The following is a 22,146-nucleotide window of genomic DNA, read 5'->3' as shown; positions in this document are numbered from 1 at the left end:
CACACTTATCTGCTCCTCATTTGGAATCCTACATGAATGAATTCTTTTAAGAAATGAGGCAAGTTGAGCCCTTTCCATTGAAATGATTAAAATAAAAACTTAATGGGTTTAATTTTGGTTGTCTGGAAAATTCACTTATGCAAAACTTATAATGGTAAATAAATGAACTGTTAATGAATGTATATCCTGTCTTGTCCAAAAATGTCTCTCTACGTGACAGAGTATGATCATTATTCCTTGAAATCAATGCAAAGTAAAGGCTGTGGTTGCAAAAATGGCTGCATGTGAAAATGAAAATCTAACGGACATAGATAAAAAGCCCCCTCCACCCCAAACCACCAAAGGAAAAGTAAGTTGATTACCTGGTAAAATTAATGAAACATTTCTGTAACTAAATAAGAATTTTATTTCAAATTAACTCCTTTATCTTGCCACTCTCTGTCTTCAAAATACACACACACGTACCCGACAAATATACACACTCCCAAATACATACTATATTCCTGAATTACTGACTCAATTCTCCATTTGGCCACAGGGTTTCATCATAAGACTTAGTGACAGATCTTTTTCATATCTTGTCATATCAAACTTCTAGAATCACGTACATATGGTGAGTTTTGGTGCAGAACCACGGCCAGATTTTTTAAAAGCAGCAATCAAAACATTTTGATCTTTCATTTAATATAAGCAATAAAACCCTTCACTTTACCTTTTTCTGTAACTTCTTAAAACATGATTTTTTGGGGGAGGGGGGCACGTTCACTGTATTAAACAACATCTTGAATCTCTCTGCCTTTTCTCTCTCTCTTCAAAGGTTCTTAAAACTTGAAAGTCAACTCATATTCTGAGTCACTAAAATTCAATTTACTTGTTAATCCCATAAGGAGATAAATAGCTGCTACACATTCTGGCGGACTCAAAAATCTACAAATTTTTACTTTTAATAATGTTTTCTCTGTCTCTAATTTCCTGTGTAAGAAAACATTCTCTTGGACAATTACCCCCGTAATGGCCTTGCCAGAATCAATTTCAACTTTAGCTGTCTCAGAGAGTTCAGTAGCAGCCTGTGATTTTTTTTTTTTTTTTTTTTTTTTTTTTGCCTACAACTTTCATTTTGCTGCACAAGAAGCCCAAGTTTATTTTTTTCTTTGCCGTCTCAGCAACTTTCACATATTGTTAAACGTATTTAGGGCATAGTCATATATGTATTAACATTAAGCATTTAGTTAATTTAAAATTTTTTGTAAATTATTTTTTGAGAGAGAGAGAGAAAAGAAAAGGGCAAGAGAGAGAGAGAGAGAGAGAGAGAGAGAGGTCTTCCATGCACTGGTTTACTTCCCAAATGTCTGAAACAGCTCTGGCTGGGCCAGAGAACCAGAACTGAAACTGAGTCTCCTACATGCGTGGAAGGGACCCAAGGACTTGAGCTGTTACCTTCCACAGTGTGCATTAGCAGGAAGCTGGACCTAGACATGGAGCCAAGACTGAAACAGGAACTCCAGAATGGGGAGTAGGCATTGCCAGTGGTGGTTTAACCTTGGTGCCAAGTGCTGGCCCCAGCATTATGCAACCATTCAATATTCAAACTGTCTCCACCTTACAAATGGGTAGAGTTCTAAAAATGCTTGTTACTTAGTCACTTGAAGCATACTGTACGTTTTCCCAGAGAAATAGTAGTGGTGGTAACAGGCAGATGCCAAGGCAAACAACTTGTGAACTCTAATACATCAATGTAAAGTGCTTTCAGAGATATTTTAATGGTCCCAAGCCCCCAGTATAGGGAGAGATTCATTCTGAATTCCAGGAGTAGAAACTGTGAACACATCTCTCCCCACTCAGTGGCTTTCTGCAGTGAGCCTAGGAATGGCAGTGTGGGTAGAAAGGAAGGGGCGGTGGAGGCATGAATACTGCCTGTCTCCAGTATCTAGTGAACACTCTACAACTTCAGATCAATCACAGATCAATCTCCAGATCAATCACACCCCAGAGGTTCCAAACTGAGTAACAAATGACACATTTATCCAGAAGAACTGGGAGCCCCATTTTCAATATACTCAGAGGCCTGGAATTTGTATATCAGATTCTCCCTGCCTCCCAGCACTGAGCAGAGGACAAATTTTCTTTTAAATAACTTATAAAATGAAATAAAATTCATCTTCACATAATATTGGGGGCTCACAAGGTACTCTCATAAGTCAGCACTGAACAGGTGAGGAATTCATGAGCAGAAGTGATCAGCTGCTGGCTACAAGGTGGAAGATGAAAGAAAGCAGAGCTTTAGTGAAGACATCGCCACGGAGAGGCAGAGTGGCAACTTCATGGCATAGGAGCAGCCTAACTTCTTCTAGTTCCCAGGCCGGATCGGGCGTCATTCATCACTTGCTCCATTGCTGCCTGCTGAAGCTGAGTGAGGCTTCAGACCTTTTTTGTACAGTGATGCCCAATTATTTATTGAAAAAGAATACATCAGGGACCAATGCTGTGGCATAGTAGGTTAAACCTCTGCCTGTAGCGCTGGCATTCCATATGGGCACCAGTTTGTGTTCTGCCTGTTCCTCTTCAGATCCAGCTCTCTGCTTATAGCCTGGGAAAGCAGTAGAAGATGGCCCAAGTGCTTGGATCCCTGTACCCATGTAGGAGACCTAGAAGAAGCTCCCGATTCCTGGCTTCAGATTGGCCATCTCTGGCTGTTGTGACCATTTGGGGAATGAAACAATGGATGGAGGACCTTTCTCTCTGTCTGTAACTCTACCTCTCAATTAAATAAATAAGTCTTTAAAAAAGAAAATAAAAATACATCTAAAATCAATTAATGTCTATCATATTAGCACATTAAACAAGGAAAAACACAATATAGCATACAGAGGTGCAGAAAAAGCATCCAACAAAATTCACTGGCATAGAAAAGAATTTTTTCAACTCCGTAAAAGGTGGTTGCTTTTTAATAGAACATTGCTCAAAGCTCACCGGGCAATTCCAGGTGAGTCAGGGATGGTGTCTGTTCCCATCAGCAACACTGAAAGACTTCATGATTCTCTGAGCATTGGATAGTAGCAAATTAAATAAAATGTAAAAGGATTATCTATGCAAATGGAACCACTGACATTGTATTTAATGATGAGTGGCCAGATGCTTTCACCTAAGATGACAAAAAGACAAGGATACCATTCTCACATTTGATTCCAGCATGTTACTGGAGATTCTAGGTAGCACAATACAATTAGAAAAAGAAATGAAATGACGTGCAGATTTGAAGGAAACAAACTGTACTTCTCTGCTGCCACTATTATATTCTACAAATCTATATGATTTTATAATACAAAAGATTAGATTCTAAGGAGTGGTATTTCTAGGGTAGCAGAGTATGAAATAAATATAAAAGTTAATTACATGTTGAGATACTGACAGTGAACGATTGGACATTGAAATGAAAATAAAACTGCTACAATTACCATGAGAAACTCAAGAAGACTTAAATGAAAAGTCTCCAAGAATAACATAAATAAATGAAAAGATATATTATGTTCATTGGTTGGAAGGCTTCATAATGGTAAAATATAAATCTATCTCAATCTCATCTATAGATTTCTTGTAATCCCAATCAAAATCCCAACAGATATTTAGCAAGAATTGGCAAGCTGGTTTTGGAGTCTGTATAGAAATGCATAGGTCCTAGAATGGCCAAAACAAGAGAGTTAGAAGACTAAGGCCGTCCGATTTCAGGGCTGATCATAAAACACCAGCAAGCAAAACCAGTAATATTGGCATAGAGATAGACAAAGTCATCTAAAGTTTGACTAAAATACAGAATTCAGAAATAGACCTTCACATATACATGGATGACTGATTTTCAGCAAAAGTACAGAAGCAATTTATTAGTGAGTAAAGCCTTTTCAATAATCATGGTGGAACAGTTGTCAACCCACATGCAAAAAAATTCAATGAATATCTATATCATACACAGAAATTAAATCTTAATGGATAATAGCCCTAATTAAAACCTAAAATCACATAACTTCTAGAAAAAGAAAAAAAGTCATGGGAGAAAATCTTTTGATCTTGGGGTAGAAGATTTTTTAAAAAATTTTAAAACACAAGGCCCAAATCATTATTCATGAAAGAGTAAAGTGATAAATTGGACTTTATCAAACTTAAAAAATTTCTGCTCTTGGAAAGACATAGATAATAGAATGAAACTCAAGCTACAGAATATGAGAAAATGTTTGCATATCATATATTTGATAAAGGAAATAAACAACTCAACAATCGACTAAAATAATAAATAATACACCAATGATACAGAGATAATAAAAAAATAATACACCAAAGAAATACAGATAACACACAAATAATACACCAAAGAAAATGTGTATTTTAGAAATAAGCTCGTGAGAAGAGATTCAATCTTGCTAGTCATCAGATAAATGCAAGTTTGAACTACAATGAGATACTACTAACACCTGCCGTACCAAGTGTTGGTCAGAATGAGGAAGAACTGAAGGCAAAACTGCCAATGGGAATGTAAAATGGTATCGATAATCTGCAAATACAGTTTAGAAGCTTCTTTAAAAGTTAAACGTATATGGCCGGCGCCGTGGCTCACTAGGCTAATCCTCCGCCTTGCGGCGCGGGCACACCGGGTTCTAGTCCCGGTCAGGGCACCGGATTCTGTCCCGGTTGCCCCCCTTCCAGGCCAGCTCTCTGCTGTGCCCAGGGAGTGCAGTGGAGGATGGCGCAAGTGCTTGGGCCCTGCACCCCATGGGAGATCAGGAGAAGCACCTGGCTCCTGCCATCGGATCAGCGCGGTCGCCGGCCACAGCGCACCAATCGCGGCGGCCATTGGAGGGTGAACCAACGGCAAAAAGGAAGACCTTTCTCTCTGTCTCTCTCTCTCACTGTCCACTCTGCCTGTCAAAAAAAAAAAAAAAGTTAAACGTATAATCTCCATATGATCTAGTCATTCCACTCCTAGGTATTCACTCAAAAGAAATGAAAGTGAGTATCTGTACTAAGCCTTGTACTTTGGGGGAGGCTTTTACCTTAATCATGAAAACTTTGGTTAAGACTCGCATGTCCCATATTAGAGTATTTGAGTTAGATATCCACCTGGCTCCTGGCTCTAGCTTCCAGCTAATGCAGACCCTTGGAGGCAGTGGTGATGGCTCAAGTAATTGAATGCCACCACGCACATGGGAGATCTTGGTTGAGTTTCCAACTGTACATGAATTTACAAATGAGTATAAGGTGATTTCAAAAAGTTCATGGAAAATGAAACCAAAATATAATTTTATTTTCGTGCAAAGAAAAAGGTTGAAATCCATTCATACATGTAGTAGGTTTAGCTGTCATACTCATAAGCAAATATTGGAAGGAACTCAAATATCTGTCAACAGGTGAGTGGATAAACAAACTCGAATGCACCTATATAATGAGATAGTATTTTGTAACAAAAAAGAATGAATTTCATGGTGAGCATGAACAAATTTTAGAATGATTAAACTGAACAAAAGAACTCAAGCAAAAACACTACATATTGTATGATTCCTTTTGTATAAAATCAAGACTGTGTGCACCAACCCAGAGTGACAGCAAGCAGATCTCTGATTGCGTGTAGACCTTGGGGCAGACATGGTAGGAAGAGATTATGAAGAGGTACGGGGAAACGGATGTTTCAAGATGTATTATTTTGGTTCTCTAAGGAGAAATCACAGTACTGTCTCCTCCAGACCCAGACTTGGTCTCATAGAATGCTCCCACTCAAACCCAGGTCAGGTCCTCACCGCTTTGTCTCACTCAGGGCCAGAGTTTATGCCATCAGCTGTCTCACTTGGAGAAAGGCTAGTGGCTCCTGTGCCGGGAGAGAAAGTTTATCAGGGTTTCAAGTCCTGCTGTTTACATTCAAGTCTTACTGACCAAAGTGATGCTGATCCACGTTCTCAAGACAATCCCTACCGAAACCACAGCATCAAGCTTCCTGCTATTATTCTAGCGTCGAAGGTGGGTAAATTCTGAACAATCTACTTTCACAAAATCCCTGGAAAAAGCTGTGCCCACTCTCCTTTCTACATCAGTCAAGGGGAGATGGAGACAAACAGAGTTCTAAAGACTTTTTAAACCCAAAATGGCTGTATGAGCTTGGACAACTCACAATTTGTTGGTCTTCAGTTCCCCCAGCTGTAGAAATGAAAAAATTATGCAGAATGATCTCGAAGGTCTCATTCAATTCTATGTAGGCACATATGTTCCCAGGCCTTAGTGGCTTTGCAATCTGGTAGGAGTAAAAGACTAACCATCCTGAAAAAACAGCAAGCATTACTAGAAAATATACAATTAGGTGTTCAATTATGTGGTACAGATTTTGAGTGCTGTAAGAATTAGGTGCATAGTGGTTTCTGAGGCTGAGAAATCAAGAAGTGGTGATTTTAGTTTTGTCTGAAACATGATTTATTAGCACTGCAACTCCAAAATCCATTGGGGTAGTGGCTAATTTTCAGGGCAGGAACTGTGTCTTCTTAATTGTTGTACTTTTCCTCCCCAGAGCTCCTTGTCTACACCATTGGATTTAGCTCCACATCTACTCTGTCTCGTCCTGTTTACTGTGGACTCATGCATGGTAGTCCAACTCAATCACGAGTTCTTTGAAAGTCAGGTCCCTACTCTGTGGTAGCCATACTCATCATAATTATAATCATAATTTTATTATTATAAAGCAAGGGTATATAGATTCACATATATACATTTACATTTTTGTCTATATAAAATATTTATCTGAGAGGCAGAGAGAGCTCACATCTGCCAAAATAGATTCCAAAATACCGAAATAGCAGGACCTGGTAGAAAGTCCAAACCAGGAGCCAGGAGTTCAATGCGGGTCTGCCATGGGGACTACAGAGACTCAATTCTTTGAGCCACTACTGCTCTCTCCCAGGTTCTGCATTAGCAGGAAGCTAAAATCAGGAGTAGAGCCTGGATTCAAACCCAGGCACTCCAACATGGGCTGTGGGCATAACAAGTAGTGTCTTAACTGTTAGGCCACATGGCTGCCCAAATCATACTCTGGTAACATTGCTTTTCCCAAATTCTCTTCATAGAATTGATACAAACGTCAACAATAGGACAGGGGCAGGTGTCATGGCACAGTAGGCTAAGACGCAGCTTGGGATGCCTGCATTCCACATGGGAGTACCAGTTTGATTCTCAGCTATTCTGAGCTTATGATCCAGCTTCCTGATAAAGCACCTGGGAGGCAGCAAACAATGGTTTAACTGCTTGGGCCCCTGTCACCCAAATAGAGAGATCTGGCTGGAGTTACAGACTCCTGGCTTTGGCCTGGCCCAACCTGAGCTGTTATGAGCATTTATGGAGTGACCCAGTGGATAGAAGATCTCTTGACATCTCCCTGTGTGTGTCTCTTTGTTTCTTTGTGGGTCTCTATCTCTTCTAATAGTCACTCTGCCTTTCAAGTAAAATAAGTCTTTCAAAAAAAATTATGTGAGGCCGGCGCCATGGCTCAACGGGCTAATCCTCCGCCTTGCGGCGCCGGCACACCGGGTTCTAGTCCCGGTTGGGGCACCGATCCTGTCCTGGTTGCCCCTCTTCCAGGCCAGCTCTCTGCTGTGGCCAGGGAGTGCAGTGGAGGATGGCCCAGGTCCTTGGGCCCTGCACCCCATGGGAGACCAGGATAAGCACCTGGCTCCTGCCATCGGAACAGTGCGGTGCGCCGGCCGCAGCGCGCTACCGTGGTGGCCATTGGAGGGTGAACCAACGGCAAAAGGAAGACCTTTCTCTCTGTCTCTCTCTCACTGTCCACTCTGCCTGTCAAAAATAAAAAAAAATAAATAAAAAAAGGAAAAAAAAAGAAAAAAAATTATGTGATGAGAGAGATTTCAAAGGGAAAAAAGTCATTGAAAGTGACATTGGAGGCCGCTGGAGAGGAGAAGGTATTAATGGTGCAGGTTTGTGTAGAACCTGTGTACCACAAAAGAGGGGTATATATGTAGGTTGTGGGGTGATTGCAAGAATGTGAGCCTCAAGTCTTTTGGTTTTTTTATCTGGTTTGTGTTCAGCCAGAATTCTGTAGTACATTCTTTCTTGTCTATTGAAAGTCCGTCTTTGGCTCTATCGTTCAACCAATTCTCAGGTCCTTAGCAACGTGTCGTCTGGTGGTAACTGCATCCCTCTTTCAGCCTTCACCATGGGCCTGGGCATAAGTCATGCTCTACGAACATCTCTTCCCCCAGGTATTTGTTTATCCCTTAAATGTATTTTCCATGACAATTCAAGTGTTATTAAATGACTACAGTGTCAAGTTTCAGAGTGTGGTTAATTCCAATACAGCAGTGAGCTGAGGTCAGAGGTCTACTGAACCCAGACGTGCCTGACCAGTGTACAAACCTGGGAGGTGACGGCTTGGGGGACTTGAGCCTGAGCTTGAGTAGGACTTTCGATCAAGGTCTGAGTAGAGTATGGGCCAGGAAAGGTGCGGTAGTGGGTCATGTTCCTGGCCCCAAATATTCATCTGTTCTTGAAGTGACAGCCTTTGTCATGTGATTGTTGCAGTTTCAGTGAAAATGTAAATTCTTTCCCTTCATCCACTTGAATTCAGGCTAACTTGCTTCAGACAATAGAAAACAGCAGAAGAGAGTGTGCCAGTCCAACTATGGATGCCAGAAGGCCCGGAATCATTTTGCTTGCCCTACTTTGGCCATAAGCTCTACTTGGGGGAGCAGAGTCATAGGGACAGAACTGAATAGCCCTATCATTCTAGAAAAGACCAAGGTAAAAATAAGACCTCAAATGTATGCGCAAACTCACTCAGCCAAGATCAGTGAGCCCAGTCCATTCAAGTGAGCCCTGCAAACATGTAAACAAACAAAAAAAAAATTGCTCCTTGTTGTGGGCTACTAGTGAGGGGGTGTGGTTTGGAGTATTACTGCGATAGGAGCTGACACTTTAGCTTTTCACTAAAGTCATGCAAAGTGAGCACTGGTGTATGGCTGTAGCTCAGCAGTTGCTTCTGACACACCAGTGCTGGTGCATCACGAGAGCACATCTCTCAGACACGTCTGTCTTCTCTGCCTATTATCCAGAAGCAGAGATGAAAAGTTAGAAGGGTACCTGGGGGCAGAACTCTCTGACGTCTTGAGGACCATTGTGAGTACTTTGCCTTGGACTTGGAAATTGGGAGCCCTTGTGGGTTTTTGAGCAAGAGGGCAGCCAGCATCTGAACAGCTGTGTGCTGTATGCAGAGCATCTGCCCTGTGGGGACCAGTGAGGTGGCTATTGCAGGAATCCAGGTGACATGTGGCAGCTGTGCCATGGTGTTCTGATAAGGAGGTAAATTCTTGGTATTGCATAGAGGACTTGTGGGTGGGTAGGATGTGGAACAGGAGAGAAACAAGAGAGTCAAGGTTGACTTCAAGGCTTTGAGCCTAAGAAGGATGGAGCTGTCCTTAGCTGAAACAGGAAATTGTGTTGTTTTTGAAGAAAGGCTAAGAGTTCCATTTTGCACATGAAAAGGTTGAGGTGTCAGCTATATCACATAGAGATACCCTGTGTTAAGTAGTACTAGGTGGCTGGCGCTGCAGCTCACTAGGCTAATCCTCCGCCTTGCGGTGCCGGCACACCGGGTTCTAGTCCCAGTCGGGGTACCGGATTCTGTCCTGGTTGCCCCTCTTCCAGGTCAGCTCTCTGCTGTGGCCCGGGAGTGCAGCGGAGGATGGCCCAAGTGCTTGGGCCCTGCACCCCATGGGAGACCAGGATAAGCACCTGGCTCCTGCCATCGGATCAGCGCGGTGCGCCGGCTGCAGCGCGCCAGCCGCGGCGGCCATTGGAGGGTGAACCAACTGCAAAGGAAGACCTTTCTCTCTGTCTCTCTCTGCCTGTCAAAAAAAAAAAAAAAAAGGTAGTACTAGGTCCAGAAGTCTGGATTCTGAATGCCCTTTCTGTAGCTGATAGAGGAGTTTGTCTGGGGGCAGTGGTGAGGGTGATGGAGAGGGTAAGGAGTCAGTGAAGAGACTAAAATCTTCATTACGGTGTAAGAGCTATAAAAAGATCTGGACACAGCATAGGGGGAGCACTGGAGGGCAAGCACTCCCTTCCTTTGTCAAGTGCAAATTCCATCTCCAGTGTTGAGGGCAATTCTTTGTTTCATTCAACCCTTCCTCACTGTCACCCTTTCACAAGGTGATGATCATTCTCTAAATAGCAACCACGAAGTTGGAAGTCTGGTGTCAGGCCGGCTCCGTCAGGCAGGAGTAGGGGGCCAGTGCCTTCTCCCATGCCACCACTGAATTCCAGCACAGGGACCCAGTGCTTTCTTGGAAGCCCAGTGTGACTTCCAAGTATCAAACACATTCAATAAAGAACCTGAAGCCACTCCCCCACCAGATACTGTATTTGATAAAGTGAGGTCCAGCACCAGTGGTAACTGAGGGAGGTTTCTCTGGATGGGAAACCTGGGCTCTGAAGCTCTCGGTCTGCATTCAGACCTCAGCTCCCCAGTTTGGGGGCCAAGGGACTTCGAGTGAGTTACTGAATTGCCCTATGCCTCGGATTCTTAATCTGTAAAAGGGGCCAGTGGTTATAAAAGTGTTACTGTCAGGGTCATATGAGGTAATTCAGCTGAAGCTTTTAGCCGTGCTTGACACAAAGTAGGTCCTCAATGAATGTTAAGCATTTTACCTCCTGATTTCAAGCCTTGATTTTAAAATTCAATTTTGATGAGTCTAGAGTCTCAGCTGATCGTGTGGAACCAGAGAGCTGTATAGGAGGGCCTCTCATCAGTCCTGTGCATTATGGTCCCATCACTGCTGTGTGCTACCAGGCTGTGTCAGCAAAACTTGATGTCTAGACATTTCATTAAATGTCCACTAGGTGGCAACCTGCTGTCGTATTTGCTGTTCTCACTGTCTAAATTTGTACCAGGCATCCCGAGAGACCACACACATTCACCTCATTTAATACGAAGAATTTTATTATCACAAACAAAAAAGGGCTGGATATAGTCACTGTCTAATGAAAAAAATCTCTAATTAGCATATTCTTATTTAAAATATAACCTATTAGTTATTCACACATTTAAATTGGCTTAGCATTATTGAAAGTATAGTTGCTAAGAGCTAGAAACTTGGCTTTCGCAAGGGCAAAGTACATCATTGCTCATTAAACAAATATTTGGCTTCCTGATAGAGGCCTAGGAATTCAGTGCTGATGCAGATAGACGTTCACGTTGACTTCACAGTTGTTCATAGAGTCAAATAGGAAAACAGATTGGGACAATTGCAGTAGCTGTTGTACGATGGAAAAGCAGGCTAGTGGAAATTTTAAATAAATAATAAAAAAAAAGTACATACAGAGTACACATTGGAATTGAAGTTTACTTGTATACAGAAGCAACAATGCAACAAGAAGAAATTCCATATGGTTTAATATAACTACTGATCTTGCAAATAATCAGTAAACATTTTAAGCTATGCATGGAGTGGTACCCTGCTAATCTTAGGCCAGCATATGATCCACAGAGGAAGCTCTCTGGCCCTTTTTTGCCATTCTTCACAGAATGGAACTTTTAGTGCCCACTCTATGGATAACACCTGAAGATTGCCTCCTGCCTTCGGATCTGGGGGGCCAGGACACCAGCCCTATAGAACCCCAGCCTCCAGCCCCCACCAGTGAGTTGTTGGTTATGCATTATCAACAGCCTTTCCCCCCAACTGTGTTTATGCCACTTGAACTCCACCTTTTAGTTTTTAATTTATTTAAAGATAAGGTAAACTGAAAAATACCCCAGTAATTATTTTTATGAAAATGAGAGACAGATCTCCCATCCACTGGTTCACTGCTCAAATGCTCACAATAGTCATGGCTGGGCCAGGCTGAAGCCAGAAGTCTGGAAATCAAGTCAGGTCTCCCATATCACTGTCAGGTACTCAAGAGCTTGGGCCATCATAGCTGCCACGGAGGGTGTGGAGGGATAGGAAACTGGAAGCAGAGAGAATTGGATCTGGGACTTGAACTCAGGCACTCCAACATGGGATGTGGACATCCTAAGGAGTGCCTCAACCACTGTGCCAAAGCTCACCCAGAAAAATAAGTTGAAGGCTTTGAAAAGAACTCAAAGGTGAATTTGCTGAAACCATTTTACACTCAAGTCCTGCATATTCTCAGGCACATGAGGAAGATATAAAGCTTGATCTCACAGAATAAGAGAGAAAAGTGATTGCTGGAGGTTAGTAAGGGGCTGGGTAGAGGGCACAGAAGAAGGTTGGATAACGGGTGCCAAAATGTAGTCAGATAAGAAGAGTATGCCCTTGTGGGTACAGCAGTGCCTACAGCTTACCACAACCTACGCTGTCTTTAATAAAGAACTGGAAGAGGCGATCATAGACTTGAAACATAATAAATGTTTGAGGAGGTGGAAAGGTTGATTACCCTGCTTTCAACACAGCACAGGCATACATGTATTGAATTATCACACTGCACTCCATAAAAATATATCATTTTGTGTGTCAATTAAAGTAACTTTTAAAAATCTTCTCTCAAAATAGGAATAGACAAGAATAGGAATGAGTTAAGAAAATCAATAACAATCTATAAGGGTCCTGCACTTAGATTAGTTCCCAAGTGGGTTTAAGAGCTGCACTTTTCTTTTAAAGAACCAGAGCTGAGCATTTTAGACTGCGCCCTTTGGAGTGTGCCATTTAGAATCAAGGTGAAGATGAGGCATCAGTGTTCCGTCGCTCAAAGACTTGAGCCCTGCTGTAAAAATAATGGAGAGTAAATATTCACTCATGTTTTTAGTTAAACCGAAATGCTCAAAGTGTTTATATATCATTTTTGATAATGCTACCATATGGACTATATTTTTAGATCTCACTGCAACTGCTTTCACCAAATATTTTTTAAAGAGCAGTCCTTGCTTCTTTTCCTTCTCACCTCTTAACCCCTCGATCAAGACTGCAGTGACCTGAGCTGCGTTCCTGCCCTCCTCACCGCCACAGACTACGGTCTGCTCTCACTTGCCTGGCATTTCCACACCCCCTCCATCCCTAGTCTTTGCACATTTAGACAGTAGCCACCTAGACAACGTCCTACGTTCTACGAGCTCGATCTTCCGAGAGCACGGTTCTGCTCAGGTTGTCCAGATCCTGCTTGATGGGTCTGTGGGGCCTGGAGAAGTGGCCTTGGTAAAGTGTGATGGGCAGGGGAGAGCAGGAGGGAAGGGACTTGCTTGGCGGAGTTCCAGAGGCAGGTGAATGAATCATGCGCATCCAATCAGTGGGCTAGACATCTCCAAACTGTTTTCAATGGCAAACTAGGAAAACCATGCCACATTGTGAAGACAAAGGGTGAGGCTGAGGCAGCAAGAGCTGATGGGAAATGGGACTGGAGGCTGGAAGGTGGGATACTGGTGCTGAATGTGATCTGAGCAACAAGACGGCATTAAATGAATGCTTCAACTGTTATCTGTTTCTATGTAACCATTATGGCTTCTGATTGCTAAACCAAGCAATGGCGTTAACCCTTGGCAGACAGCATACAGCTCAGTGTGTGTGTGAAAGAAGTATCAGTAACTCTGAACTCATGTGCAGTATTGTATCAATTCCTGTAGCTGCCATGTAATGTTAGAATATCCAGTCAAATGTATGTATGTAGAAAAAAGCTAAAACCATATATAAGGAAATACTGCTCACTGTTCCAAGCTCAGGCTTTTGGATAAAAATCCAATTAGGCCTTATACTGGCATAATAATAATTATTATTATATTAAGGATAATAATAATAATAAAGGACTACTTCCTGGTAAAGGCCTTGGTGTCTCATCTCTGTACATGAATTCTGCTACAGTGCCTTCCCACTCATACTTATCTTCAGGGATGTCTTGCTAAATGATCTGCGCCCACTGCATGCATTCTTGGTAAGACTGTTGACCTAGATCTTCTTTCCAGTGTTTGTCAAATGATGAAAAACTGACACACGTAGACCATAAGGTTCCTTCTCTTGGAAATCTGAACCTTGGGTGGAGGAAATAGAGACAGCTGCAGTCGACTCTAACAGCTGGGCCTTGCAGAGATGCCCACTGGCTCCTGCTCATTGATCCCGAGTCCAGTAGGGCCATCCAGGTTTCTCTTCCTCCAGAGACGTGGCTGTTCAGTTTTTCCTTTCATTCTGTGAGCTTTTCCCATTAGCAAACACAAGAAGTCCGTTTGCTGTGGATGTCGCCAAATAATGATCCTCAAGCAGAAGCTGCTCAAAGCAAAGCTTTATTTACTTGTGATAAGCAGAGTAGGCAGCAGGAAGGCACGGTTCCCTCAAGAAGTAGTTTGCCAGGGCTTTCCTAGCAAAGGTTAGGGGAGTACCCTGGAGGTAGAAAAGGGGAGCAAAAGGGGCCTCCTGCTCATGTTATGCACATCCTTCAATGGATGTTGAAAACACTGATCCAGACTTGCTTCTTGCAGCTTTCTTGTTGGTGTTGGTTGGGCCCTTCTGAGCACAATGTTGCAAGAGAACTTTGCTGAGCCATTCTCTGAAAAATCCAGCTCAGGCCAGTAAACTCTTGCAGATTCTCTACCCTTGGTTCCATTTCCAACCAGTTAATTCAAATATTTCTGTTTGGGGCACAGTTTCTGTTTCCTGCTACCAAGGGCGCTGACTCATTCTCCAGCTTAACAATCCCAGCCTATACATATTGGACATCTCTACTTGAAGCATGCAATGATTGCCTGTGACCTGCCAAACTGCCTGTACTTTTCTCACTGTGGAGAGTCAGGCATTCCAAAGTATGATGACATACACTTTTCAGATCGTCTTTCCTACAATCTCTCTACTTGCATCCTACTATCTTAGTCAATAAATGACCTGACATTACCCATCTCTGGTGCTGACAGAGAATCATACTATGGGGTCCATGCCTTCATGTAGTCCCTTTTGCACTGACTCTGGGCTTGTCTTTAGTCAATGAGACATTAGTAAATACGACAGATGCAGAGACTTGAAAAGTAGATAGTTAAATAGGAGCAGTAAATTCAAGAGATCTGTAGCATAACATGGTAGCTGCAGTTAATAACAATGCATTGTATTATTTGAGCCCTCTAGACACACACACACACACACAGACAAGGTATGAGGAAATACATATGTGAGTTGACTGGATCAGCTATACACGATGTATTCTGTGCATATATCACATCTCAATTTAGACTAGCCACATTTCAAATGCTCAGTAATAGGGGGCTCACAGCTTCCTCATTATATTTATTAAATCTTCTGATATCTTTTTATCTTCCCTGTCTTAATGTTTTAAAGATTTAGTTATTTATTTGAAACTCAGAGTTGCAAAGAGAGAGAGAGAGAGAGAGAGATATCTTTCATCCACTGCTTCACTCCCCAAAGGGTCACAATGGCTGGAGTTGAGCCTGTCTGAAGCCAGAAGCCAGGAGCTTCTTCTGGGTCTCCCACGTGGGTTCAGGGGCCCACGCACTTGGGCAATCCTCTATTGCTTTCCCTGGTGCATTAGCAGGGAGCAGGATTGAAGTGGAGCAGCTGGGCCTCGAGCCAGCATGGGATGCTGGTATCATAGGCAGCGGCTTTACTGGTTATGCCACAAAACTGGCCCCATGGCTTCCTTATTGAACAGATTTGCATTGAATCCATTACCTGACCCTGAACTTGAAAACATTGCCTGACTGTGGGTTGCTCACCATAGAAGCCTTCACTCATCCTTGACCACAGACACGATCTAGTTCCCAGGCCAGTTTTACCTTGTGACATTTTCCTTTTCCTGAACTCCTTACCCTGCTCTAATTATCCTCACTCCTATGTCATTGCTCCATGAGGAAACCACTTAGAAGGGAACTCCCATGCCAAAAATACACATTCTGTACCACTCAAAACAATCTTTTTGTTCATTTGATGTAAGTAGCTAAAATGTTGGAGGGTCCGTTGAATTTTTCCTTTGGACAGATTTTTCCATCATATAAAGAAGTTAGTCAATGACTCAGTCCAAGAAGTCCCTTTAGGGCATAGTTTAATCTACTTCTAAAATCAGAAGGGCCAGAGAGATTGACAGTTTCCTAGGATAGATTTCTTGAATCCTGTAGCTTTCATTTTCAAGGAAATTGACTCTATGTAAGTAATGTGAATAAAAGAGAAGAAATACCACCAAGAAGTAACAAGCCAAAAGTTTTAAGGAAAATATAAACTTGGCATGATAATAGAAGACATATTGGTATTTTGTCATAGTCTGGTGGCATATTTATCTAAATTTTGAAACTTTTTAGTAATGAAGATGTCAAATAGTTTAGCAATTTTACAGTTAATAACAGAAAAGAATTTCTTTTTTCTTTTCTTTTCTTTTTTTTTCAACAGGCAGAGTTAGACAGTGAAAGAGAGAGACAGAGAGAAAGGTCTTCCTTTTCCCTTGGTTTACCCCCCAATTGGCCCCTATGGCCAGCACACTGAGGCCGGTGTGCTGTGCTGACCCAAAGCCAGGAGCCAGGTGCCTCCTCTTAGTCTTCCATGCGGGTGCAGGGCCCAAGGACCTGGGCCATCCTCCACCACACTCCTGGGCCACAGCAGAGAGCTGGCCTGGAAAAGGAGCAACCAGGACAGAACCAGCGCCCCAACCAGAACTAGAACCCTGGGTGCTGGAATTTCTTTATTACATGCATTAGTCTGTAAGACAGGAGAGAAATATGTGCAGGTATGTGCATGTGGTACAGCAGCTAAGATGCTGCTTGGGGCGACCAGACCCCTTTTGGGTTCAAGTCTCTTCTCTGCTTCCCATTCCAGCTTCCTGATAACGGGGACCCTGGACGGCAGCAGAAGTGGCTCAAGTAGCTGAATCCCTGCCCCTCACTTAGGAGACCAGGACTGAGTTCTGGCTCCCAACTTCAGTCTCACTCAGCCCCATCTGCTGCAGGCATTTGGAGAGTGAATCAGGTAATGTAAGATCTCTCTCTCTCTCTCGCTCTCTCTCATGCTGTCAAATAAAGTTAATTAATTAACTAATAATATTCACAGACTTTCTGTATATCAACTTTATTTTCACAGTTGAGGAAGGTGCGGAGAAGTCCCAGCCATGGGCCCAGAAGTTCAGTGAGATCTGGGGCTTGGCAGTGTCCCTGGAGAAGCAGAGAGGCACATAGAGGATCTTGAAGCTGTACACACGGCTGCGGTCTGGAATCACATCTGAGGTCCCGAGACAAGGGTTAAATTTAACTTAGATCATTAACCAGATGAATTTTAGGCTAGGATTTCATCTGTAAACAATCTGACGGGTGATTGGCAGCCTCTCATTATAGAGCTGTAGTGATTAATTAACACAGAGCTTAATTAATTTTGTAAGGCAGGCACAGTATTTCTTTACAGTGAAAATCAATATTTGAATACTTGGAGCCCCTCCTTTCTGAGTTAATTTCACTCAGATATTTACTTCACTTTAATTTCTCAGTTCTTAGTAAATGTTACATGCCTCCAACTATTCATGTAATTGGGAATATTTATGATATTCTACTTCAAGTTATTTTTAGAAGAATGTGCAGTGTAAGTGAATACATTCTGCTATTCTTGTTTCAATTTCAAAAGTATATTTATATTATTGTACAGGTCAGGACATTAAGCTACATCATTAAATGAAAAAAATGTATATGGGAACTCTGGAACAACTTCCACCCCTTGTATTTGGTAGAATTTGGATCAATGTTGTACTTAAGACATATTTGAATCATTTTGCTGTTGCCAAACCCAGAGGATCATTTCCTTAAATACTGGAGTAAGTCTTAGGGACTTCGTAGAAAGGTCATTCTCTTATCATACGAATTAGCAGTAATGTGTATTTTGCAAATAAGCCCCAAATGGGACATTTTCATAGCTTGGGGGAAAATTTTACTGGGAGGACCCAAAGAGAGATCAGAGGTTGGAAATGGGAAGGGCTGGGGGCTGGGTGCCCAGGAGCTCAGGTGAGGACTGACCTTTGTGTCATCCACTTGGACCGTCTGGGGCCTGGGCTCAGAACAACAAGTGAAGATGCCTCCTTTCCTCAAAGAAGACAGCAGATACTGTGGCACAGACCCGCTGTGCAGCACAGAGACACAGAGAGGGGGAAAGTGGGAGTGGGCCTGGCGAGGATGGGGCCTTTCCCGAGGGCAAGAGCTCATGACGAGACCAGAAGTCCCAGGAGGACACAGGAGATCTCTTCTCTCTGGTGAGCCAAGAGCTGGAGCATAGTTTGAGAGGCCATGGGAGGGCAGAGATCAAAGGGCAGAGAGTAAGCAGACCCCTCTGAAGAGCCCAGGAAGCCAAGAGTAGAAATCAGTTCCAGAACAGACAGAGCAGCTCTCCATCCCTACAGCTTCGATTTTGCCTCTGATAGAAGCGCGTCTTTCAGAGCAGTTCTCTCCAAAGACATTTGGTAGTTATTGAGTTAAGCTAACTTTTTAAGTAAATGTCACTATTTTCAAATGTCTTTAAGGTTGACGAGAGGGGAGCAGTGTCTCTGAAGGTCTCAAGCATGGGGTATTTGAAGCCTCAGTGGGTGCACACAGAAGGGACTCTTGTTGCCAGTAAAAATAAGCTGTGATCTTTGGTAACTTTCTGCTTTCAGGGACAGGATGCAAATGTGTTCCTTTTGCCAGATTTTAAACCAATTTGCTTGTTTTAACTGTTACAAATAGATCTTTTCTTAAGTTTTAATACATTATTTTTCAGTTTATTTTCATGATAGCATACACTTATAAGATTTAAATGGTTGGATTCTAGTTACATTAATTCAAAGACTTGAAATTGATGAGAGAGTGCAGCAGGGACAGGCCTGAGGGAAGAATGTTCCAGGCTGAGGAACAATCAATGCGCAGGGCAGAAGGTTAGGGTGTGCTGTGTCATTCAATGCAAAGCTAGGAGGCTGCTGTGGCAGAGGGGGAGGGGGAGAAATGCGAGCAGGAGGCAAGATCAGGGAGGGAGAGCTCTTTGTAGATCATTGCAAGAACTGTGGCTTTTCCTGGAGAGAGATGGGGAACCAGTGCTGAGATACATGACTTTACTCATGTTCTTGAGGACCACCTGAGCTCTAGCCAGAACAGGCAGTACTGGGAGCAGGGGGGCACTAGCTGGAAGTTATTATTAATTGGACAAGAAATTCAGCTTATTCCAGAGTGGAGAGAGAGCTGACTGTTGTTTCTAAATGACGAGATACAGAATAGGAGATATATGGGAAATACTACAGGAAGAAAGAATTCAAGGATGATGTCAAGATTCAGGGCCCCAACAACTAGGACGATGAAGTTGCCACCTACTGAGTGGTGAAGAGTGAGAGGAGAGCATGTCTGTGCTAAGATCATGAATTCAGTGTTTGACTTGACTGTGAGATGCCCAGGCAATGACACTGAGGGGGCAATTGGAAACATGAGCCTGGGCTCAGAGGACAGGCCCTGGTGGGAGAGTCCATCCTAAGGTTCCCTTCTAAGGGCCTGCTGCACACAAAACTGCTTGATGGAGGAACTCTGGGAAGCCCTGTTTAGCTTCATAGGTAACCAGTGTGCAGTCACTGAGTTCTGGAAGACAGAGAGAATGATGGGCACTCACTCCAATGACAGTCCAACCATAGCCCGGCCAGTGACTTTGATATGACCTGCTGGAAATAGCTCAGTCTACAGAAGGAAGGAGGTTCTATAAGACCCTCACTCTGATGGGTCCGTCTTGAGGACAAGAACAATCTAGCAGGGAGGAGCCATAATGGTGGTTGCAAGGATTCATGGAGTGAGAGCCCATTTTCCAGAGACTGAGACCGCAGAGGTTATGCCAGCTGTCTAAGGTCAGCCAGCTAACCTGAATGCTAGACCCCACACGCCATAGCCTGAAGGTTTATAAAGGGGAGGGCAGCACTTTGATAGTGGGAAGACATAAGATATCTTCAGAGATGCAGAGGTGAAGAAAACAAGCAGCCAGACCAGGTTCGTGCTGTGTGGAGCTGGGGAATGAGGCTCCACAGGCTCTCACTGACACTCTAAAGTTTCTGCAGACTCAGTCATCGCAATTTTCTGTGTTGAGATCCCACGAGTGCTCCATCTCCCATATTACCATGTGCCTATCACCTGCTTTGAGCTAACCTAAGGACATTCATTATTTTCTTTTCTAAAATTCTTATTTTTATAACAAGCCACTCATCAAACTATCAAGAAACACAACATAAAAAAAAAAAAGAAAGAAAAGAAACCCAGACACAGGGTTCTGGATGTGAAACACTGCTCTCACAAAAGGCTAAGAAGACAAATCCCACAGCCTATTACAGAATGCCTTAAAATACAAACAAAAAGGATCCTCCATGTTGGGTTTTTAACTAGAAGAGTATGAACAGGCTTGAAAGGCAGGTAAGAAAGTTCTGCTCACGTGGCTTGAGAATCCATTAGGCTTTCTTCTATTGCAGCAGAGTAAATTAAAAATAAACAAATAATGAAGCGTGAATTGCTGTAGTTGCTATCGATAGTGTCCTTACCAACTGAAGGCAGATTGAGAGACCAAGGAGAGGAGGTGAACAGATTCAGGCTCCATGTATAACCAATAAGCAATAAACGTTGGCACAATCTTCCAGGAGCCTTTTCTGGCCTTTAGTTACCACCTGCAAACTTAGATGTACTTCAAGAAAAGAATTTAACATCACTGTCTCAGTTGTCAAGCCTCCTTCCACCTTTCTCTACGCTTCCTTCATTTGGGAGAAGGGATCACAGTGCTGAAGGAATAGAGATGTATTCATGCAGCTATTGATAGTGGAGCAAACTGAATTCATCTGCTGAAAATGGATGCAGAAATCAGAATTTATTAGGTCCCTCCGGGGGCTTTGAAAGGACATTTCTGAAAGGACATCTAGTTTTGCTAAGAGGAAAACAGTTTTAAATAATAGTATCCAGGGCTCATTTTTCACTGATGCATTTGGCTCGTTGGTAACAGCTGTCTATTACAACTGGCAGTTTTTCTGACTGGTTAATGTGACTGCTCAACCAGTGGATACATATTTTGAATCTCACCATTGATTATGTCATGGTTTCTGTGTTCATTACATGAAGGGAACCTTAGAAAAAGCTACACCTGGTTGGACAGTCTTGCATATACAAGTAGATGCTCATATATTGTCCATGAATATTTGCTAAGAGTTTTACCATTGAACTCAGAACAACAACCAGAGTTTCAGTTCCTACAATGATTTTCTTTTCTTTCCTTTCTTCACATAGATAGACAACAAAAACACATTTCCTGGACCTTTTGTCAGTTACTAAATGTTTGCTCCCACCTCTAATCCCATTAATCTCCTATGGTCAAATTGTACTGTTCTCCTGGGTGGTTCCCCAGTCTGTCTGAATATTTATTTGTTCTCTGCCTTAGGCTCTGTCTGACCTTGAAAGGCTTCCCACAATAACAAGATAATTATGCTCAAATGTGCTTTCCCAGATTAACACAATGGTTATACTCAAAGTCCAACTTCAACCCTACTGCCTTTTGAGGCCTTCCCTACCACATCAACTGATTGTAATAGTCTGTTAGTCTTCCAGTTCTTACTACCTGTGCTGCTTCTCAGAGGTGATTTGTTGCTTGGACACATTTTAATTTATTATATAACTGCATTTATAGTTATAGCCATGTATGTATGCATAACCTACTCATTTAAAGTGCATACTTATGACATTTACAATGGTAAAAATGGGCCCTGACACTCAATAAAGGAGCTGGCATAGTGTAGAAGGATTGCTGTTCTAAATGGATAATTGACATTTTGGTGCACTGCATTTTCTTCAGCAATCAAAGTGTGAGCTTAGATCTCAGTATGCAAGATCTAGGGTCCCATAGAGTTAAATTCTGTCAAGTGGATGTTGTAATGATCACATTTGCATTCTGTTCTCCTTCCAAGAACTACCAGGTGGCCTAGGGGAGCTGCAGGAACTGGGGAGAGGAAAGAACCTGGAGAACTGTCTAATGCCAGGTACACCTTAGGGCGGCATATGGGCGCATCATGGGAAGGTGAGAGGACACGAGAGGAAGGCAGGTGGAGGCACCACCCAGAAGCTGGGACCATGCCTCCTCCACAGTTAGCAAAGCCTTCTGGATTTTGTGTGTTAGATATTAGAATATTTAATAAACAAACCAATTAATGTTG

The sequence above is a fragment of the Lepus europaeus genome, chromosome 9 (genome assembly GCF_033115175.1).
Source record: "Lepus europaeus isolate LE1 chromosome 9, mLepTim1.pri, whole genome shotgun sequence".
In the NCBI taxonomy this organism is placed as follows: Eukaryota; Metazoa; Chordata; class Mammalia; order Lagomorpha; family Leporidae; genus Lepus; species Lepus europaeus.
Note: the sequence above shows the minus strand (reverse complement) of the source record.